A 6,000-nucleotide genomic window follows, 5' to 3' on the forward strand; every position below is an offset into this window, starting at 1 on the left:
TTTGCAGCTGCCATGTAATGTGGCACAAAATGTACTTGGTGACTTAGTGGCTTAAAAGTCACCTGAGTGATACAGGGACATCCCAAAGGTGAACTAACAAATTAGACTACTCATGGCCTCTGTGAGATTTAAAAACAGTGATTCTGGGGCAAATGTATCTATTTTAACAGCAGGGATCTCAATTCTCTCTCAGCACACTAAGTACATATTTTAATCAAAACATGGTTATGAAATAATAGCTGTGTGGTGGTGAATTGTTAGTGAGCCTCAATAGCAGGAAAGACATGCGTTACAGTTTTATTCCTTTAGCACATTGGTATTTGTCACGTTCCAAAGTTTTTGGTGCATTTTAGATTCACAGGTTATAAGGCCAGAAGGAATCACTGGGAACATCTACTGGGAAGGAAAATACGTTTGGTCCAAAACATTCTGCCTCTCTTTTGTTCATAAATGAAGCTTGGCAAATTCACATTGTTGGATAAGCCCCTTTTCCAGTTTGCATGCCTGGGGGCTGTATTCATGCATTGCCTTTGACAGAGAACATTCTCATCACACCAGAGTAAGAGCCCTGGGTGGGCTTAAAAGCCTTGAAAACCATTTTGAGTATTAAAAATCTGGAATAAAGAGGCATTTTCCTCTTGCTGATAGCCACACGGAATTACAGGTTGGGTGGGATTTTTAAAGGCATGTGAGGGATCTCGGTGCCTGACTTCCCAAGACTCCTCTGAAAATCCCAACTGCGAACACTACAGGTACAACCCCAGATGAGATTTCTGTGACCTCTGGTTTAAAATTCCTAGGCTGCAATATGCACATTCCACATCTGAAAGCTCAACCTGCATAGAAAGGTAATCAAATATGCCACCAGAAACTTAAAAGCCACTCATTTCTTAGAGGATCTTAATGCAACTCATGAATTTTAAAAAACAGCTGCACAAATCCTTTAATTATATCCCCACTTCTGCGTCTCTTTAGATTCTGATCTTTGAAGGAGGAAAATATAAATTATTTTAACACAGAAAATTAACAGATTCTCTCAGTTAAACTTGCCTAACCCTTTTGCATATTTGAATGGTAGGAAGCTTAGAAGAGCACAGTCCCAGCACTCTGAGTTAGCTGCACACCATTTATCTGCCACTGCACTGAGGGACCAAAGCAAAGATAAACTCAAAACACACTAAGATACATGAATGATCCGCCAATCAGAAAGAAGTAAGAAACCTGGAGAAAAACTCCCAGCACGTGTCTAATGCTGTCACTCTCCTTCTTCTCTGAAGCAGAGGCACAGAAAATCAGGATGTGTTTTAAAGAAAAACAAGAAAAAAAGTCTGAGAGCTGCTATTAGTGCACCAAAACCATTTTCATGAAAGAGCAATTTGGACATTTCAAGTAATTTCTCTCTCAAGGAAGGGATTAAAGGAAAACATTTGGCCTTAACATTTAGAACAGTGTTTCCCAACCAGTGTGCTGCAGCACAAAAGTGTACTGTCAGAAGTTAACAGGTGCGCCACGGAATTTTGCCATGCCAATGAGCTACAATAGATATGAGGATGGGGAATGCCTTAACAGGTGTGCTGCAGAAAATTTTTATTACTGCAAGTGTGCCTTGGGTTGGAAAATGTTGGGAAACGCTGATTTAGAACATGGTATTATTTATTACATGCAGTCAGAGATCTCAAAGATTTTAACACTGTAATATTTGGGTCAAGATTTTCCACAGTTTTACATAGAAAATTGTAGTATCTGGAAAGCCAAGGGCATTTTGTAAATGTTCAATTGAGAGGCACCTCCTTCCATGAGCTGTCCTGAGGTATATGCCTTGAAAAAAAAGCATATTATTCAATTAATTTACAAGGACAGTTAAAGACAAGCGCCACAAACAACAACAAAGACCCTGCTTTAAAACAATAGACTACATTGTTAGTGGCAGCCTAACCAAGAAGGAAGAGCAACCCACGCTGAAGCAGGAGATGAAGGGAAGACAGTTAAAATCCACTCCTGATATCAGGGCACCAGGGAACAGGGAGCATCCTGTCAATTGTCAATTGATTTGTAATAGTTGGTCCTGCTGAAGAAGGAAATTAATTTGCATTCAAATGTGCTTTGTGCATATCATTAAAAGTGGGGGGGAGGGTTTTTTGTTTTTTTGTTTTAACTGAACCCTGGGAGAAGATGCACTGTAAACCTGCAGCCCCAAATTCATGCAGATGAGGTGGGAGGAAGGGGGGATGACTGTGTGACAATGGGCTTTGTGTGTGGGGTCGCATGTGTTTCTGTGCCTAGTCTGTGCAGCTGCTACTGTGAATGGTGTTCTTCTCAGCCCCCTCCCCCAACACGAGAATGGGCTTTGTGTGCCTGTGTGTGCATGGGTGCACATATATGTGCATGTAGGGGAGCACCCTCCCCCACGAGATAGCAAGCCTGGGCAATGGGCAACAGCTTGGAGGAAGGGGTTCCTGGTCCCTCCAAGAGCAGAGGTGAACTGACTTGGCTCCCATGGGTTTCTTCCGCAGGCTTTGGCATTATTTTTACTGGTAGAAACTGAATGCAAAAAGGGCTGCGAGTTAGGGGCCTGGCCTCAATGGTGACCCTCATGTCACCCATTCCCCAGGGAACAGGAGGAGTAAGGGACCAGTGCAAACACAAGGGTTGGGTGGGGGAAAGTGATGACTATGGGGAGGTGCTCATTGTCAGGGTAGTCTCCCAGAAATGAGATGGGGAAAGGCTGAATGGGGGCAGAACCCCCCTAGGGCTGGTGGTGATGCTAAACCCAGGAAGGTCCTCTGTTATGCTGGGGGAGGACAGAAGGGGATGAGGGTAGAGATGCTGATGGGAAAGCCCACTCACCTAGGATGGGGAAAAGATGTTGACAAAGGAGCAGTTCCCTTGGAGGGGATGGGGGGCAGATGGTGATGCTGAAGAGCAGGAAGAAGGTAGGTACTTCAAGGGGGGGGGGATCTTAAAAGGGCAGCTCCCTTGGGGGAAGGATGAAGAAGATATTGTTGAGGGGGAACACACTGGTATTCTGGGAAGGATGGAGAAGAATCCCACTAATAAGTGGGGGCCACAGGTCAGTGTGCTGGGGGGGGGGGAAGGGATGAGGATGCCAAAAGGAGGGGATGAGCTGAGCTGCCCCTCCATGGGGTATGAGGGAGGAGAGACTCCCCCACCCTGTAGGGTATGAGAGGGTGAGAGATGGTGCTAGACGAGGTGGGGTGGTCTGAACCCTCAATGGTGGGGAGGGATCTGGGGAAGGGGAATGAGCCCCACAAGGGCTGGGGAGGGAGACAGCAAAGTCTTCAAGATTGACAGAGGCAGATGCTGCTGGGAGGGGGGCAGAAGCAGGGAGGAGCTGTGTTGGGGTGCTGTATGCAGAGACCCAGGGGATCTGGGCGGAGGGAAGAAGATGGGAGATGCCAAGGGAGAGGCAAGCAGAGCCCCCCATGGGGTGAAAGAGGAGGGAGATCATTCAGTGAGGCATGGAGGGGGAGAGGGCCCCTATAGGGTGTGAGGTGGGAAAGACAGAGATGCTGATGAAGGAGGGAGGGCTCTGAGCCCTACGAGGGCAGAGAGGGTTACCAAAGGCCCCAAGAGCAGATACTGCTAGGGAAGAAGGACTGGGGGGGGCAGAGAGAGGGGATCTGGGGGGAGAAGGAAATGGAAATGCCAAGGAAGAAGCAAGCAAAGTCTCCCTATGAGGTGCATGGGAGGGGATCCCACAGTGGATCATGCAGTGGTGGCAGGATGGAGACTGAGCCCTGTAAGTGCAAGGAGGGGGGAAAAGGTTGCAAAGCCCCCAGGAGGGGACAGGGCAGCAATGGTGCAGAAGGGAGGGAGGGGCTGGGGGGGGGGGGGTGCAGAGTGCCAGGCACCTGCAAGGAAGTTGGGATGCCTGGGGAGGGGCCAGAAAACCCCCTGATAGGGGTGTGGGGGGATCCCCTCGGGGGGAAGGAAGACCCCGACACAGTGTGAAGGGGAAAGAGATGCCTCTGTCTGGTCAGGACAGTCTGAACCCCCAATAGGGAAAAGAGGCCTGAGCCCCATAGAGCCTGGGGAGCCACGAAGCCCCCCACGCGGGCACAAGGACTGATGCTACCAGGGCAGTCGGGGGGGGGACGGAGGGGGGGAAGGGGGCTGCACAGACACGGGGATCCCCCCCACGGGCTGTGACAAGGAGGGGAAGAGATGCTGACAGGGTCTGAGCTCTCAATGGGGGGCAGGAGACCCCTCCCGGGACGAGGCGGCACGTGCCCGCGAGGATAGGGCCCCGAGGGAGGAGGGGCGGGGGCCGAGCCCGCGTGAGGCGACGCTGCGGCGATGCCCCCCCCCCGCCCGGCGAACAATGGTCCCGGCCGCTCCTGTCGCGCGCGCCGAGGTGTCTTGACCCGCCCGGGCCACCGTAGCCCCCCTCAGTGCCTGGCCCGGTCCCATTCCATGGGGGGGGCCGGCTCCGCGGCCCCCGCCCCCCGCCGCGGCCCCCCCGCCCACGGGCCTTACCGCGCCCGGCGCCGCAGGAGCCGCTCGCACGGTGCATCCCTGCCGGGGCAACGGGGGCAGCGCGCGGGCTCGTGCCGGGGGGGAACAAAGGAGCCACCGCCGCCGTGTGCGAGGGAGGCGCGCGCGCACGCGTTCCCCCTCCCCCCTCCTCTGCGCGCGCTCCCGCCGCAGCGCGTCCTCGACCAGCGCCGCGCGCGCGCGCCCCCGCCTCGGCTAATGGGAGGGGCCTCTTTGCCAGCCGGCCGGCAGCAGTCGCGTGCGCCCAGGGGGCGGGGGAGAACCGAGCCAATCAGGAGGGCGAAGACAACATTTTCGCTCTCCTTTGACCGAGCTTTTTTTTCGCCCCCCGCCGCACCTCCACCAATCGGGGGCAGCGGACCCTCCCCCTCGTGGCTCGGCGGCCAATCGGGGTGCGCTGCGGGGGCTGCCACTCTCTCCCACCTCCCTTCGCTCCCTTCCGCTTCGCGCTGACCCCATGCAGCTCCAGCCAATGGGGGTGGGGGGGGCGGTGTCAGGCCGGCTTCGAGCCGGGCTCGCTCCTCTAGGGCGGAGCGAATGCCCTTCCCCCCTGTTCCGCTGGGGGAGGAGGGAAAAACTGCTGTCGCCGCGCATGCTTAATGCTAGCGCCACTGCGGCGAAGGGGAGGGGGAGGGGAGTGTTGGAGAAGGGGCTGGTGGCTGAGGGAGAAAGGGGTGGGGGAGGGGCGACTGGGAGAAAAACGGAGTGGGAAGAAGGGAGAGGAAGGGGTGAAAGGGGAGTACTATGAGGGGGAAAGGAAAGAGGGGGCTGGAGAGCCAGAGACTGGGGGCTTATTCTCTTGACACCCCACAGCCATCCAGGGCTAACGGCTTCTCTGCCAACCCTCTCACCTAGGCGGGGTCCCAGGCTGAGAGGCACCAGGCTGCAGCTTGGTCTAGTCTCAGGAGAAAGCCCATTGTTTGAGACAGGGCTGCCCTACATTGCCCTGGCAGCCCGAAGGGGATGGTGCTGATGTGCCTAGGTAATCCTGGCCTTCCCAAAAGGCTTGATGAACATGTGCTAATTAAGCATCTTGGCTCTTCTGAGAGGCAGGTAAGGGATACCCAGGGACAACTTCCACCTTTGGGTAGAACTACCACTTGTTTAACAGCGTGGAAAAATGCTACATAAATTAGAGTGAAGGATGGGACACAGCTCTGCACCTAATTGAAATGGCAGAGCAAGTTAGGGCATCTTAATAAACCAGCCCTTAACAAGAAGTGCCACTGTGTGGTGACTAGCTTCTAAGTTTGTTGGGGGTTTTCAGCCTTGGCTGAAAGATAATCTCTGCTGCAAGACAACACCCCCTCGCACCACATTTGGGCATTGATTCAACAGGAAAAGCACTCCATTGACTCACCATGACACTGTTTGACTTGTGAGAGCAGATAGGGTCAGGGATTGCCAAAGGCATTAGCTCACATTGCCGGTTCCAGCCAAGGCCCACAAGGTTCAGGGCAGGAGGATGATGTATGCACATGTGGA

General features: G+C 53.5%; 1 protein-coding gene across 8 annotated transcripts in view; it reads right to left on the minus strand.

The window, feature by feature from the left end:
- SMARCA4 (SWI/SNF related, matrix associated, actin dependent regulator of chromatin, subfamily a, member 4) overlaps nucleotides 1-4,661 on the minus strand; it is a 52,948-nt gene extending 48,287 nt beyond the window's left edge. For 5 of the 8 annotated variants that reach the window (XM_019486180.2, XM_014606277.3, XM_019486179.2 and 2 more), the window contains exon 1: nucleotides 4,498-4,661. The gene's annotated coding sequence lies outside the window, so the exon portion shown is untranslated. The remainder of the gene's footprint in view (nucleotides 1-4,497) is intronic. The other 3 variants (XM_019486181.2, XM_014606278.3, XM_006265570.4) reach the window with 1 other exon arrangement.
- Nucleotides 4,662-6,000: the final 1,339 nt, after the last annotated feature.

This window comes from Alligator mississippiensis, chromosome 8 (assembly GCF_030867095.1).
Source record: "Alligator mississippiensis isolate rAllMis1 chromosome 8, rAllMis1, whole genome shotgun sequence".
In the NCBI taxonomy this organism is placed as follows: domain Eukaryota; kingdom Metazoa; phylum Chordata; order Crocodylia; family Alligatoridae; genus Alligator; species Alligator mississippiensis.